The sequence below is a fragment of the Rutidosis leptorrhynchoides genome, chromosome 1, assembly GCF_046630445.1.
Source record: "Rutidosis leptorrhynchoides isolate AG116_Rl617_1_P2 chromosome 1, CSIRO_AGI_Rlap_v1, whole genome shotgun sequence".
Taxonomy (NCBI): domain Eukaryota; kingdom Viridiplantae; phylum Streptophyta; class Magnoliopsida; order Asterales; family Asteraceae; genus Rutidosis; species Rutidosis leptorrhynchoides.
This window is the reverse complement of record NC_092333.1, coordinates 207,612,829-207,630,630: the sequence shown is the minus strand read 5'-3', so window position 1 is coordinate 207,630,630 and position 17,802 is coordinate 207,612,829. Positions and strand designations below refer to the sequence as shown.

The window sequence follows — 17,802 nt, the reverse complement described above, 5'->3', positions numbered from 1 at the left end:
GACCAAAATTATGTCGCATTCATTTGAAACGTACAAAACTTGCAAAGTTTAGTTTACAAACAATTCGACAACAAGTTTAAGATTACAAAAATTGTAAAGTATAAATGAAATAACTTGCGACATAATATAAGTTGAAAATCACAGTTGCTATAAATAGCGTAAGTATGTATGCTTTAAGGTTTAATCCAAAAGTGCTATCACTAGCGTATGCATGTATGCTTGACCTCAAGCAAGAAATCAAAGTGTGCGGAAGCATGTATCAAATAGCCGAGTATGAACCTGAGAAACATATAGAAAACTGTCAACGAAAAACGTTGGTGAAATCATAGGTGTTTGTAAACGTTGTTTTTGAACCACAAGATTTAGTATTCCCATAGTTGATTATCAAAATCGTTTGCATTCCAAAAGTATTATTCGTGAGCACCCAATTATCAAGACTTAACGTTTCCTCCATTGTATACCCCATCCATAGTGCTAGAACAAACACTGATTCTCGAAAATATATTTCATCCGTAGACGGTAGCGAACCGTCCGTAATGAGGGTTTGTCAAACCCGTATGGCCACACAATATAAGTTCTCGCTTACACCCTGCAAGTGTAACTAATGATAATCGAATTGAGGATTTTTGTTCTAACTCGCTGTGGAATGTTTGTTTTCCTTGTACTTGTGTTCAAAGTATAAAAGTAAGTAGTACAAAATGTAACAAAGTATATGTTTCTCAGCCCACAATATAAAAGTATAAAAAGTTGTTGAAAAGGTGGGACTATGATCTCACCTCGAGTGCACGAGTATAAATGTACTTCACAAAGTAAACATGTGCATGAATGTTGCTTAGCCTTGACCTAAACAAGTAAGTTGTATCAATTAACCGGTTACGACACAAGGTCGGGTGAAATGTGTTCAATTAGTCCTATGGCTCGTTACGACTCGATTAAATATAGCATGTGAATCACGTTGTCAAGTTTCATACAAGAAACAAGTATAAAAGCATGTTAGAATGATTGTATAAAAGTTTGGTTAAGTTTGACTAAAAGTCAAACTTGGTCAAAGTCAACGAAAAAGTCAACGCGTTCGGGTCGGGTCCCGAACTATTTTTCTATGCTAGTTATTCATATACAAGTATATTAGAACAAGTTTCATGTGAATCGGAGGTCAGTAGCTAGTCAAACATTTCACGTGAAATGGGTCCAAGAGGTCAGAATCTGGCCAGGTGATTCTGCGCGCCGCGCGGGGATGTGGCGCGCCGCGCCACTACCTGGGCAGAGAATTCTGGTCAGTTTTTCCAAGTGTGCACGAACCAAAACCTTTTCTAACACAACACTTGACCCGCAAACAATTAGAACATGTATTTTATATCATCGGAAAGCTATTTCGACAAGGAATACAATTAACTACCTTTCACAAGCAAAAACATCAATTACAATAACCGAAAACTCGTCAATTGATCAAGAAAGGTTTATTTTCAAAGTTTCAAGTTCGTAAAACGTATTTTATGATTCGGGAATCCAATTTACACATACGATATGCCGTTTCGAAGGTAATTAAGCATACATTGCATCTAAACACTTACTAACAACATTAACAAGCATTCAACGCATCAAAAGTTCGTTTTAAAGCTATCAAACCCTAACCAAAAGTTCACAAAATCAATAATCACGTTTATGAAGTTTCTTTAATCAATCTATACATCAACATGGAGCAAATGATGCTAGTAACACTTTTAAAACATGAACTTTAACAATCTAACACATTTGATCATCCAAAATCAAAGATTAAGCATACACTTTTCATTTTCAAGCTAGTTACACCAAAACATCAAGATCGAGAATACAAATCATATATTCATGTTATACACGAGCCATAGACACTAACCAACACAATTTCAAGTCAAAAACACGAAATTATAGAAATCTAGAGTTTTTAGAAAGTTACCCAAACTTGATGAAATTGGTATCAAAATGTAGAGGATGAAGAGAGGATCACGAATATGTAATTTGTTTTGAAGTTTGCTTCCCGATCCGAATTTAGATGATGAATGTTTGAATTGGGTGTTTGTGTGTGTGTTCTAGCTAGAGAGAAAGAGAGAGAGATGGAGGTGATTGAATGGTGAGGAAGGTGGGGAGGTGGTGGCTAGTTGCCCCAATTTGGCCAAGTGACGAGATTGGTCCCTCAAGTTTCAAAGCGGGTGCGGTAATTAACCAAACGAATATTTTAAAACGCTCGAGTAACGGGTGATGTCAAAATTAAATAGCGGGAATATAATGAACGTTACTCACGGAAACTATTAATTTAAATACGAAAGATTATGTTTTAAAAAAAACGGTGTTAAAATTAAATTTAACGGAAAAACGCGGGATGTTACATTATCCACGCCTCAAAAGAAATTTCGTCCCGAAATTTAGTTGGAAGTAGTAGTTGTTGAACCTTCCTCGAGATCTTGCGTTGCCAATTCTACGAGTGAGGGAGAAGTACGTCCTAGGGTATTTCAACGAATTTTGACGGTCGGGATCATATGTTGTTTTAAGGTTTGGCTTCACGATTTATGGTTTCAACCGGTCCTCCTAGGAAGTGAGGGTTATCGTCGATAGTGAGTTCATCAAAGGAGATAACAAGTTCTCGTTTCGCAAAACACGTCTTTGAGTTGATACATCGAATGTAGGATAAACGGAGACCCAAAATGAGTCGGAAAAATCTAAACGGCTAGCGACGGGTCCAAAACACCCCAAGAATTTAAAGGATCGAAATATAGCGGATTTAGCTTCCTACGTTTCCCGAAACGGATTGCACCTTTCCAAGGTGCGACTCTTAACGTGACGCGGTTACCCACTTGGAATTTGAAATGTTTACGTCTAACATCGGCGTAGCTCTTGGTGATTACGAGTCGCGTAGGGTTTTACCTGAATATGAATAAATTTTTTTTTTTTCGGTTGCTCATGAATAAACTCGGCCCCGGTGAATTGATCATCGTTTACTTGGTTCGTCAAAGGAGAATGACGTTTCCGGTCACATGTGGTTTCAAAAGGTGTGACGTTAAAACTCGAATGAAGATCATTGTAGTACGAGGATTAAGCTAAAGGAAAATACTTTCCTCAAGTAAATTTGAAGTTAGTAATACAAATTCGTATTACGGTTTCCAAGGTTTGAATCATATGTTTGCTTGGTCCGTCGGTTTGTGGATGATACGCGGTACCCATGTCTAAACGCGGTCCCGAGGCTTTTTGTAAGGTACTCCAAAATCTAGAAGTGAAACGAGGATCTCGATCCGAAACGGGGTACATTTCCCTAAGGCATATAGAACAAGTTTGCTAGGAATTGAAAACGTTAGCTAGGACAAGTTTCTCAAGAAAATTCGCGTCGCGGAAGATTTATCGGTTTCCAAAAACGTTCGTCGGGGCAAGTTCTTATCGGGTTTTGAAAACGATTGTTAGGACTATCCACCCTCACGGCGAATACTTGTATGACGTGAAGAGTCGCTCTCCATTGAGAATTTAGAATAAGGACCTCCTGAACCGGAAGTACGAGGGTGATGCAAGAGAAGTTTCCGCCCCGATGTGAGCATAACGAGTAAATTGTAGTTAGTCAATAAGACTGCGCGAGGACGAGCTAGTATACCCGTGCGACATACGGTTGAAGTCGAATGGAATCGGTAATTCATTCGGAAGCATAAATATAATTTGACAATAATTGAAGGTGTGTCCCCGGTATGGTTGTTATAAATATTCTCGGAGTTTTCGGATGTCCAAACCTGAAAAGATGAAGTCATGTACATGGCACATGGTGGTGTTTAGGTTGATCGAGTCTAACCACCATCACGCGTCACTAGAACTTTGGTATGTCTTACCGTAATATAACCACGTTGATCGAGTGTCGTTATATTACGCTAACTCATACCTCCATTCCCACATCACTCTATAGATTCAAGTTCGTGTAATCGTGAAGTTTAAAATAACAAGGTGTGACAACGTCTCTAACGTGACTCGTATTGAATCGAAAGAATTAGTGCAACTATAAAGAAGCGTTCCCCGAGGGAAGTGTATAAATGATTGTTCACGGCAATGTGGTTCGAGTCAGACAATAAGGTATTCAGGTATGAAAAGAGTAACGGGTCATGATAACGAGTAGTACGCAACCGTAGTGATAAATGTTGATGACGATACTCACCTAGAGTAGTGATGGTAGTAACACCAAAAAGTAGATAGTAAGAAACACCAGTGGAAAACCGATAGTAAGTTGAAACGGTGGCAAACAACAATCCGGGAGACAGAGTTCCCGAACAAGTGTGACTAATGAAGTCGTCGTCATCCATACGGGTATGAATCCTGAATTTACGCGTGTTACCAGAAAGTTGCAGAATACGAGTTCGTATGATGAAAACTTGGTACCATTAAGAAGTTTGCCTAAGAATGGTTCAAGTATAATGCACAAGTAATCAAGTAAGTGTTATCTATAGCAAATGTATGTCAGAATGCAATGATTAACTATCCGGTTGTAGTCTAGATTCACTAATGCGTCCTAACGACTCTGTCAGACACACTAATGCACATCCTAGTTCCCTACAACCAACGCTCTGATACCATCTGTAGCGACAGATGGGGTAGAAACCCACCCAGTGCCTTTCCAGCTAACCGCTTGGTGACCACTGAGTGTACCTCAGACACTGATTTTACGGCCCGCATTTCTGCCAAACTGCCAACCCTCAAATTCCAAGGGATCGCAAGGGGTAAGAGCCAATGCTTCGTCACAGGTAACACTGTGAGAACCCCCTCTACGATTAACCCGCCAAAAAGCATAGTCCGTATGAGTGCCCGGCCTGACAGCCGGCGCGCGTGACTACCTTTACGGCTAAGGTTAAACCAACTCTGATACCATCTGTAGCGACCCGACCAAATCGTCATTGACGGCGCCGACTACTTAGGTCCCGTTGCATGGTCATAGTCCCTATATGAGACTCGTTTGACCAAAATTATGTCGCATTCATTTGAAACGTACAAAACTTGCAAAGTTTAGTTTACAAACAATTCGACAACAAGTTTAAGATTACAAAAATTGTAAAGTATAAATGAAATAACTTGCGACATAATATAAGTTGAAAATCACAGTTGCTATAAATAGCGTAAGTATGTATGCTTTAAGGTTTAATCCAAAAGTGCTATCACTAGCGTATGCATGTATGCTTGACCTCAAGCAAGAAATCAAAGTGTGCGGAAGCATGTATCAAATAGCCGAGTATGAACCTGAGAAACATATAGAAAACTGTCAACGAAAAACGTTGGTGAAATCATAGGTGTTTGTAAACGTTGTTTTTGAACCACAAGATTTAGTATTCCCATAGTTGATTATCAAAATCGTTTGCATTCCAAAAGTATTATTCGCGAGCACCCAATTATCAAGACTTAACGTTTCCTCCATTGTATACCCCATCCATAGTGCTAGAACAAACACTGATTCTCGAAAATATATTTCATCCATAGACGGTAGCGAACCGTCCGTAATGAGGGTTTGTCAAACCCGTATGGCCACACAATATAAGTTCTCGCTTACACCCTGCAAGTGTAACTAATGATAATCGAATTGAGGATTTTTGTTCTAACTCGCTGTGGAATGTTTGTTTTCCTTGTACTTGTGTTCAAAGTATAAAAGTAAGTAGTACAAAATGTAACAAAGTATATGTTTCTCAGCCCACAATATAAAAGTATAAAAAGTTGTTGAAAAGGTGGGACTATGATCTCACCTCGAGTGCACGAGTATAAATGTACTTCACAAAGTAAACGTGTGCATGAATGTTGCTTAGCCTTGACCTAAACAAGTAAGTTGTATCAATTAACCGGTTACGACACAAGGTCGGGTGAAATGTGTTCAATTAGTCCTATGGCTCGTTACGACTCGATTAAATATAGCATGTGAATCACGTTGTCAAGTTTCATACAAGAAACAAGTATAAAAGCATGTTAGAATGATTGTATAAAAGTTTGGTTAAGTTTGACTAAAAGTCAAACTTGGTCAAAGTCAACGAAAAAGTCAACGCGTTCGGGTCGGGTCCCGAACTATTTTTCTATGCTAATTATTCATATACAAGTATATTAGAACAAGTTTCATGTGAATCGGAGGTCGGTAGCTAGTCAAACATTTCACGTGAAATGGGTCCAAGAGGTCAGAATCTGGCCAGGTGATTCTGCGCGCCGCGCGGGGATGTGGCGCGCCGCGCCACTACCTGGGCAGAGAATTCTGGTCAGTTTTTCCAAGTGTGCACGAACCAAAACCTTTTCTAACACAACACTTGACCCGCAAACAATTAGAACATGTATTTTATATCATCGGAAAGCTATTTCGACAAGGAATACAATTAACTACCTTTCACAAGCAAAAACATCAATTACAATAACCAAAAACTCGTCAATTGATCAAGAAAGGTTTATTTTCAAAGTTTCAAGTTCGTAAAACGTATTTTATGATTCGGGAATCCAATTTACACATACGATATGCCGTTTCGAAGGTAATTAAGCATACATTGCATCTAAACACTTACTAACAACATTAACAAGCATTCAACGCATCAAAAGTTCGTTTTAAAGCTATCAAACCCTAACCAAAAGTTCACAAAATCAATAATCACGTTTATGAAGTTTCTTTAATCAATCTATACATCAACATGGAGCAAATGATGCTAGTAACACTTTTAAAACATGAACTTTAACAATCTAACACATTTGATCATCCAAAATCAAAGATTAAGCATACACTTTTCATTTTCAAGCTAGTTACACCAAAACATCAAGATCGAGAATACAAATCATATATTCATGTTATACACGAGCCATAGACACTAACCAACACAATTTCAAGTCAAAAACACGAATTTATAGAAATCTAGAGTTTTTAGAAAGTTACCCAAACTTGATGAAATTGGTATCAAAATGTAGAGGATGAAGAGAGGATCACGAATATGTAATTTGTTTTGAAGTTTGCTTCCCGATCCGAATTTAGATGATGAATGTTTGAATTGGGTGTTTGTGTGTGTGTTCTAGCTAGAGAGAAAGAGAGAGAGATGGAGGTGATTGAATGGTGAGGAAGGTGGGGAGGTGGTGGCTAGTTGCCCCAATTTGGCCAAGTGACGAGATTGGTCCCTCAAGTTTCAAAGCGGGTGCGGTAATTAACCAAACGAATATTTTAAAACGCTCGAGTAACGGGTGATGTCAAAATTAAATAGCGGGAATATAATGAACGTTACTCACGGAAACTATTAATTTAAATACGAAAGATTATGTTTTAAAAAAAAACGGTGTTAAAATTAAATTTAACGGAAAAACGCGGGATGTTACATATTAGTTGCATGACAATAACCCGAAATCCCATAATGGAAATGGGAAGGAATAACAATGAATTTCATCACGAAGCTACCAAAAACGGTAGGCGGCTAGGACACTATCTGGGTAATTGTTGACCATCTCACCAAATCTGCTTAGCCATGAAATGAACCTATACAATGGACCAACCTGCACAACGATACATAGAGGAATTGAAATTGTATCCCGTCACTTCAGCAATTCGAATTCTATATTAAGGACTACCCAAGAATCTCATTTGATACTCATTCGTACGCGACTCTGAATCCTAACTTATTCTGAGAGAATACTTAATCGATGATAATCACACCATCATCCTTTTTACTTCGATATTAGTCATACCAGTTCGAAATATTCCAAAATCAATGGGTGGTTAATTCTCATCCTCATACTCTCCCTTTCGTATCTCACTTATAAGCAACAACTTTACACTTAAGCATTTTTGGTCGAAAGACTTATGCCCTACCAATAGTTATCAACCACATTTAAACTCAATGGTTTTTAGTACCTCAAAGATCACCCGAAATTTTCAAAATCTTTTGCTCAATCCTCATCAATCTTTTTCCAACTTGTAACCTTCGAAATATGAAAATTTTGTTTACCAAAATTTTACTTACACTATTTTATTGTGCGGTCCTCTCAAAGCTTAATAAAAATAAATTTATTTTTATTTGCCATTCGTGTAAATTTTTGAAATCGTATACGTTATATTTTTGACTAATACATATGAACTTTTACTTTCACTTTTATAAATCAAATCTTTTATTCAAAAGATATTTTACTTTGAATGGTACGTGTTGTACATAACTCTAGTTTACTAAGAACTTCGTTTCTTTTCTTACATTTTCACCTTAAACAATTTCTATAAAATTTTCATTGCTTATTATATAAAATGTTTCGTTGCTTATTCGTATTCAAGTCATCATGAAGACTGACAACCATCGAAATTAAGAAATTCATGTATGTGTGTGTGTATGTGATGAAGGCACTTACTACCACGCCATGCAGAGCCTTTGGGCATCCACTAACACTTAAGCCATTCAGAGCTATTGCGTTACCCCAAGGATCTTATTTGCCACGCTTGTGGAACGATGCTCTTTCTTACATAACTCGAAGTCCTGACTTATTCCAAGAAATTCTCATCTAGCGATATTAACAACATCAGTATTCCGACTTTAGTATTAGTCATAACCTGTTTGGCATTTTGCAAAGTCAAGAAGTGATGGCATTTTGCAAAGTCAAGAAGTGATTAACCTCTCATCCTCATGCTCTATCCTTCATACCTCACTTTTCAGCAACGGCTTCACACGTGAACATTTTTTTCCCAAAGACTTATGTCCTGAAAATTATCAAAACTACATGTATTTCATTAAGTTTTCATTACCTAGTAACATGTAACTCGATGATTCAAAGATTTTTCACTCAATCTTTTTCAACTCGTAACCTCTGAAATACGAAAAACTATGTTTATCAAAATTTTTACACGTTGCTTATTTGTGCAGTCCTCACGAGATTTATGGACAAATAAAAGTACTAAAAACTTTTCTGTCACTTATGCGATTTATAAAAATCATATATGTATAAATTTATCATTACTTATTTTGATTAGTACATACTAAGTTATACCTTCAAATTATTTAAAAATTGCTCCTTTATTGAGTTATTTAACTTAAGTCACATAGTTTTGTGCAAAATGGTACACGTTGTACATACTTCTAAATTTACTAGGAACTTCGTTCCGTTTATGTTGTCACATCAAACGTTTAAAGGTATTTCAAAACTTCGTTGGCTAATTTTATTAAAGGTTTTCGTATTAGACTACACCATGTATGGGCCACACTTTTTCTCGCCCTTCGTTAGGGACGAAGCTTATCATTAAGATCTTTGTTAAAAACTCTTGCGCCACCTTGGATGGCAATTTTACAAAATTTGTTAAGAAGTCTTTGCGCTCATGAAATGTTCCTTTAAGGTTAGACATGGCAAAAACACGGGCCGATAAATCAGTTTTCTGAGGTACACTTAGTGGTCACCCTATCATAGGAAAGGCACTAGGTGGATTTCTACTCTTAATGTTTCACAACTAATCGCAACACCCTCGTAAACATCATCTCTATGAATCAGTATATTGAGGTACAAGGAATCATTTTTGAAGATTCTTTTCACATAGAGTAAAACATTCTGTAGGACTAAGAGTTCACGTATCTTCTCATCCGCGCATCCCCTTAAGTATAAGGACAAATTCAGGACGAACCGCTCGGAGAGTTCACTCTCGTTCAAAGATCACTCCTTTCGTGTGATTTTCTTTCGGAATTGTAGTGTAAAATACTTTAGAAATCTATGAATCTTGTTATCCTCTTGGAGGGCACTGCTTAAAACATCTACGACACTCATGTGGTTACTCTACATATTCTTTCCTTCGTTGATTACAACTATATGTTGTTCTAGTTAATGTTAACCCTAACTTCAACATGTAACTGAAAGGATAAAGTTACATTATGGGACTGTGCTTTCATTCCTTCTAAGGATAAGTTCACCTGCAGTATGGTAAACTGAGTGATATCCTTCATTGTTCGTTCAGACCGTCCTGAAGACACTATAAATAATTATGGTTTGCATTGCATATAAGTCACTTTCAGCTAAAATTTCAATTCATTTAGTCAAATGAAACGTTCTTAAATATCGGGTTCTTTATGCCTATGGTCTCCTTCCGAAATAAAGGGGTTAGTAAAATCTGTGGCTAACACTATCCAGACATCAAATCGAATGGTTGTGATCACCATGTTTTCCATTCTACCTGTCAGCTTTGTATTGCTACATAAGCGCTCAATGTTTTAGATGAGTTTAGTAACATTCATGATGTATTTCATGCATCCAGCTTACTGAAGATGCCTGTAGGGCTAAAAACATCATTTTTCCTTTTGTGGGTATATATTCGGATGACACATTCGTGTTAGCAAGAAACGAAATAAAAATTTGTTGATCTCTTAGGACAAGAGACTTAATTAATGGCATATACCTATTCTTACGCCCAAGTACCTTTCAAGGTAAATAACTCACTTCTGAGCCCACGTGTCTCACAGAACTTTGATACGCTCCTTCTTATTCAAAAACGGTACCATTGTTGGTCACTCCTCAAAATTTCGGGACAAAAATTTCTTTAACATGTGGGTAATGTAACGACCCGGCTTTTTCGACTTACTTTTGCTCTTTGTGCTTTCACGAAACTGCGTATACGTGTGTACTGAGCTATTTTATGCTCTGGGATCTTATTTAATGATTAATTACTTTCATTAATATCTTGCAACGTGCTATTAAGTGTGTAATCACTTAACTTGATCCCCGAAAGCTTTTACGACCGTTGGTGTCACTTGACGTTTGAAACGAGCTATGTATTTCGGTACATGTTTAACTTTGGTCATAATCGGAATATTATGACTACGTAATACTAATTGTTATTTCCTAATAACAATTACTTGGGTTTTGAATGCTTAATTACGCTTAGTAATTTACTTATGCTTACTAGTTAGTCTTGTTGGACTTTCTACCTTGTTGGACCTTAGCCCACCCTACACTAGCTAGTGGACTATTTAATTAGCCCAATTATAATAAGTTAGTAACCCATAATAATGAAAGACAAATGCCCATTTATTAAAGGGAACATACTAGCATTTTTGTTAAGCATTATCCTTAATGTTGCATGGGATCCTAACATAAGCACCAACTTTAGACAACCATTAACCAAAAAGCAAATCTTGTCCCCCCCCCTTTTGTCTCCCATAAGCCACGGCCATAAGGGCCTCCCCGCACCCTCATTCCCTATAAATACCAAGCTTATCCCATTCATTTCACACTTGATTTCATTTACAAATTACACACACTTACTCTCTAATTCTCTCTCTAGTATTTCTCACTCTAAAAAGTGTAAGTTTTAAATTTTCTTCTTCTTCTTTTCTTCTTCATAAAGTTGACATCATCATCATCATTTAAAGGATAAATCTTTTAGCTTTTGATTCTTGTTATATCTTGTAGATTCAAACTTGGGTTTGAATCCTTCAAGAATATGAAAGATTCAAGCTTTCTAGCTTTGAATCTTCATTTACTTGTTAGATCTAGCTTGTGATTTCTTTGTTTTGTTATAAAGATCAAAACTTGTGTTTATGATCTTCATGTATCTTAAAGATCCAAGCTTTATGCTTCAAGATCTTCAAGAACACTAAAGATCCAAGCTTTCTAGCTTAGGGTTTCATTATTATGTTAAAGATCTTAGCTTTTTAGCTTATGGTCTCATTACTTTCATTATTTTGTTAAAGATCTTAGCTTTCTAGCTTATGGTCTCATTAATCTCGTAAAGATCCAAGCTTTCTAGCTTATGGTTTTCTTAATACTTGAGATCTAAGTTATTATTGTAGATCTCACTTACTTGGAACCTTTTTGTGTTTGTTGTGATGATAAAGATCAAGTCTTCATCATCACATATGATGGAGATACATAAACTTGTGTAAAATGGACAAAGGTTGAAGCTTTATTGGATTTACACAATAAAGAGGCAATCTTGATGTTCAAAACTTGTAGAATGATAGATTTTACTCTTAGTTGTGTGTTGATGGTTGAACCTTGGTCAAAGTGATGCTAAAACATCAAAGAGTTGTACACTTGAAGCTTACAAGCATCAAGGATGAGAACCGTGATGAGCATCAAGCACCAAGAATCTCACCGGAGCACTTGTTTGCTGATTTTCGGGGTCTGATCCGACTCCTGGGTTTCTGGAAAATTTATTTTCAGATATTTCGTTTCGAGTAGATGACTTTTCATTTAGGCCTCGACTTAATCCGATATACGATTTAGGATTTATAGCCTTCCGAAAGTCACTACGACTTTGTAACGTTGTGCTGAAATTTCTGACCTACTCGCACTTAAACCGTCGCCACGGTCAAACGAAGACGAGTTAGGTTCTGAAAGTGGTTAGAGGACTCACATACGGAGCCAGGTCCACTGACTACGTATCTTTTCGATTTGTATAGAGGTCATAACAGCTGTCCAAATTCAGCCTTTTGTTTCGATCTCTATTCTTGTAAAACTTACCTTAGTTTTGATGAATGATGATGATGATGATGACACTTAAACTTAATTTATTCACTTTTAAACTTATGGGGACAACATACTGACCTAGTGACCTTTGACTTAGGTTGACGACCTTTCGGACCGACTTACTACCTGCATACTTTCCGTATCGACTTTTACTACTTATTCACTGTGAGTTATAGCTTCCCTTTTTACTTATACTATTTTTGGGACTGAGAATACATGCACTTTTTATGTTTTACAAACTAGACACGAGTACTTAAACTTTACATATGTGTGGGTTATATAACGGCATAAACTTTCCCCTTAGCACGGTAACGTTTAATCATTGGTTTTTGAACCGGTGAACGCGAATATTAGATATGGATCCATAGGGTTTGACATCCCCACTCGGGCTAGTCGCGCTAGCATTTAACGGGTGTTTAATACTTCGAGGACAAACGCACTCGCCAGGTGCACTTTTAGGGGTGATATATATACGTTAAGTCTAGTTACCGGGTGCTCACGGATAAGCATATACTTTATCATACTAATTCGAATTACTGATTTAAACTGCTTGTTGAAGCACTGAAATCTCGTGGTCTACATTACTGATTACAAACAAACTATAGCTCACCAACATTCGTGTTGACTTTTTAAGCATGTATTTTTCAGGTGCTTAGACGTTGTTGCTTCCGCTATTAGACTTACTGTCTTGGTGTTATAGACTTGCTGTTACGGACCTGCTGTGTTAGATTTTCGCTGTATTACTTAGAGATGTCTCAATCATTGAACTTTTCTTTTGCATTCGTAACTTACGTTATTTTTCAAACAATGGCTTTGTAACGACCTTTGAGTCCCATACTTATGTTAACGCTTCTATTCATAAGAAGCACGTTATCTTTTGTAAAACGCTATCTTTTTATGAATGCAAAATTGGTTTTCAAACAGCATATAGTGTTTGACCTTCTAATGATCCTGTTGTTGATGAACCGTACACGATGGTTTCGTACGGGGCGTCACAGATGACTAAGTTAGAACCTCAGCAAATTGTGAAGACAAAAACAACCCCCACTACACATCTTCGTTTCTATTCCACAAATCCATTTACCTCTGCTTGTCTATTCTATCCGCTTCATAAACAAAGAAATAAATCTCGACAAAAAAAGTCATTCCTTTTAGGAAACCCTCTACAAAACCGCATTAGAAAAAAATGCGAGCATCCTAGCCAATTATCGAAGAAGACCGCCAATGAAAGGAGACTTCGAAGAGAAAAGCCAATATATATTCGTAGTTAACCTAAATTTATCACCTCTTGTCACTAGGGTTAGCTATATAGGCACTTTGGTCCCTCGTTACTGAGCAAACATACAAAAATACGAACCTGGATTATATTTACCACTTACTCGTTAAAAGGAACACAAGTAGGTGAGTTATAGCTAGGAAACCCCAGCTAAATATAAATGGTAAAACCATTACTCCCTTGTGATAGCTAATTCTGACGTGTTGCGACCTAACGACACCGCACAAATAAAACCGTCCGTTTTGATCATATCAATTATAATCGGTTTTAGTTTTATTTTTAATTTTAATTATATCTCAGTTACAAACAGAATTGCGTTGTTTTTATTTTTGTCTACACCGAATGAATCAAAAACCCTTATTTTGGGCCCAGATCGATTCGTCGATTGCAATAGAAATACCAAATGTTGGGAAAGTTCTTCAGCCGATTGTAATCAATTGAAGAAAAGGCGCAAGAACTCAACAGTGGGAATCGACTGAAGTTTTGTGCGAAAACTTAGGGTTCGGCCGATTAGATAAGCTTTGAAGCAGTTAAGTTCTAATCGTCAGTTCTATCGATGTTGAAGCACCATCGCCGCTGTGTGACTTTGGTTTCTATGTGTGTCTGATCGAAAATATTGAACCCCGATTAAATCAAGTTAGTATTTTATGTTTTTGTAACACGTATCTTAGAAGTATATAGCTTGGGTTGATTACTTCATTCGGTTTTAGGGTTTATATTTTTTTGTTCAATTACTCGATCAAGTTCAAGTATTCTGTTACCGGTTGATACTTGGTATAACAAATTTCACTCAAGTTGGTTTTAGGCCCAATCTTTGAAACCAAAGGTGCACTCATTCTCTCTATAATATTAGTTCTCATTCCGATCCTTCAATTATTGTTGATGGTTCTTTTGTTTCAGGCTTAACCAAGACACATTAATTGAATCCTTGAACAACTATATGCAAAAAGGAGTTCTACCATATGGCAGTTCCAGTTACAAGTGGTATTTATTTTACAAAGATTCTTTTTGGTGTGGTTTGCTGGTAAATGTGTCAACATTATTTCATGAATTGTTTATGCTATCGGTACCGAACCTTTATTTTCTAAGAAGCTGTTGACTACTTGAGATGAGTAGTAAAGACATCTTTTGTTTCTAAGAAGCTGTCAACATTACTTGTGTTTAAGAGTCAAAATTTTACACCAAATTATAGAAATGTACAATAGGTTATGATGAAAAAGAGATTGTATATGTTATGACATTACTTATAAAATTTTAGTGACAATGTTTTATTTTTTATAACCACTCTTTAGATAGTGCAGTATCTTTTTAAAAAAATCTTTTCAATAAACCCGTGGTTTCACGGGTCATAAAACTAGTTCCTATTCCTAATTATTATTATCCTTATATACTATTTCTCACCATGACTTTGGTCGTCTGATTACTGAAATACAGTTGTCTGCAGCCTGAATTCAGTTGTCTGCAACTTTCGTTTCCCATTACTACTTAAACTCGGACACTGAAGAATTTCGACAAATGATATCACCGTAAGTCAAAAGTATTTGCTTCTTGATCCAATATTAATTATGACCCTCTAGGAACTTTTGCAGTTATCTACATCCAACTTAAATGTTTTACATGGCCACTAAGATCATTAATTCCACTGTTTAGGGGTATTTATCTACTTTGATCACATGTGGTAATTGCAATACGTTTTCTGGTGTTCTACCAGTTTAGAGTTATACCTTGAAGGTGTATATTTACGATAATGGGTGATTTCTTCCGTATTTTTCAGTCTTTGGGTGATTACGGAGTTTCTATTTCAATCTCGAACGCAGGTATTTTGTTTGCTTTGTGTTGGTGTTTTCAATTTCTAATTTTGTTTGCTTTGTGTTGGTGTTTTCAATTTCTAATTAAAGTGTTTGGTATCTTTTTCTTAATTAGGAATACGTTTGTTCAGTTTGCTATATTTTTAGGCTGATATCTATATATTGGTTTCTCTTAGTGTGGAGTTAACTTTGTTGCATGTATTTTGGTTTCATTATTTGGGGATTACGTGTTTTAATGCCTACTATGAAGAAGTCTAGCAACTTTGTAGCTTCACCATCTGTTCTTAATGGTGCAAATGGTAATGTCTCAGGTAGCTCATCACAATTTCAGTTATAATCTCAGTTACAACAGTTACAATCTCAGGTACTCATCATTTTAGCATACCAATTTTGTATTAACTAATTTAAATGTTGTTGGCACAGGGAGACAAGAGGCACGAAGAGGGATGACATGTTAGATGAGTGTTCAAGGAAACCAGCTATAACGACCTTATATTAGTATTTTTTTAGTTTAGAATTTCCTCTATTGTAATTTAAATTTATAGTTTTTTTGTATATACATTATATATATATATATATATATATATATATATTGGACCAATCGAGGGATAAGCACTAAATGGGGTACAAACGGAATAAGTAAAATTTCAATTTTTTTTTTATTTAAAAAAACGATCCTTTAATATGCAAATAGAAGAAAACGAAAAAATTTTAAAAAGTTTTTTAACAAAATCGTTCGAAAATCGACGATGAATGGTAAACATCGATGATGAATGGTAAAATTAACCATTCATCTGGTTAATTTATTATTCATTTTTGTTGGCGATGAATGATAATTAATCAATGCTAAAAAAAAAGCAGATGAATGGTTAATTTAACCATTCATCTGTTTATGATGAATGATAAAAAAAACAGATGAATGGTTAATTTAACACCATTCATCTGGTTTTTTTAGCATTGATTAATTTTATCATTCATCGTAAACAAGATGAATGATAAATTAACCCGATGAATGGTTAATTTTACCATTCATCATCGATTTTTGAAAGATTTTGAACTTTTTTTTTTTTATGAAAAAAATTGATTAGAGGTGCATTTTAATGCAGATTTATGAATGTAAAAAAAAATAAAAAAAAAAAAAATTTTTATTTTGCTTATCCCGTTTGTACTCCTTTTAAACTTATCCATGAATCGTGCCCCTATATATATATATATATATATATATATATATATATATATATATATATATATATATATATATATATATATATATATATAATTTGGTTTTGTAGAAAATTAATTTATTATATTATTTGCATTTGGTATTTGGCGGGTATTATTTGAATATTTGAGAGGAGAAATATCTGGTAGTTGGCATGTATTATTTAAAATATATGATTTTAACCATGGTTAACATTTACTGGAACACGTCTAATTGATAACACGTCTAATTGCAACTAACGGAACACGTCTAATTGCAACTAACGGAACACGTCTAATTGCATGTCTAATTGCAAACGGAACACGTCTAAAAGTCATAACGGAACAACCTTTGACAACACGTCTACTTGAAAGTTTTTAGAGCGGTTCCTTGAACCGCACTATATGTCACCACTCAATTGAAGCCGTCACATGTAGACGTGTTGTTAAACACATCTAAAAAGATTTTTCCACGCATCTAATTGTCTGGAATGTAGTAGTGTCACTTCTATTTTTTAATTACACTTTTATTTTGGTTTACACCTTTTTTTTTACCACCCACATCGATTTTTAATTAATCACTTTTAGATACTGTGGTCTTTCTTTTATTACGGTTTTCATAGCAACTAAACAATTTAAAAAGAATTTATTGTTTTACACAAAGTACTTCGTAGAGAATTGAGTGTTTCAAAGTGATTACTGTACTAGTTTAAGGGTAGTATAGGTATTTTAAATAAATTGGTGTGAATGGATTGGAAAGTAGTGTGGCAGGAAGCTTCAATAGCTATATGCTAGCAATAGCTATATGTCTACCGGACCCAAATGATCCATTGGTCCCACGCATGCGAAGATTGAAACAATGACAATGCAGGTTCGTTTATCGGGTCTGGTATGTTGTGGGAAAATGGGTGATGGTGTTTCGCCAGGCTCCAGTGGGCTACCAGGGACCGCTGGATGAGTTGACAAAGTCAACACAGGGCTAACATATACCTGCCGTTGAAACAATATGTCTTGCATGGTCGTTTTCACGTGTCTGAAAATTGTTTACAGAAGAAGAAATGGCATCAAGTACAACAACATGATTAA

At 35.9% G+C, this 17,802-nt stretch overlaps 1 long non-coding RNA gene across 1 annotated transcript; it reads left to right on the top strand.

Annotated features, from left to right (window-relative positions):
- Window positions 1–15,139: 15,139 nt before the first annotated feature.
- On the top strand, window positions 15,140–15,880 carry LOC139886375 (uncharacterized). Its single transcript, XR_011772413.1, has 3 exons — window positions 15,140–15,234; window positions 15,483–15,525; window positions 15,828–15,880. It is a non-coding gene; the product is annotated as an uncharacterized lncRNA (long non-coding RNA).
- Window positions 15,881–17,802: the final 1,922 nt, after the last annotated feature.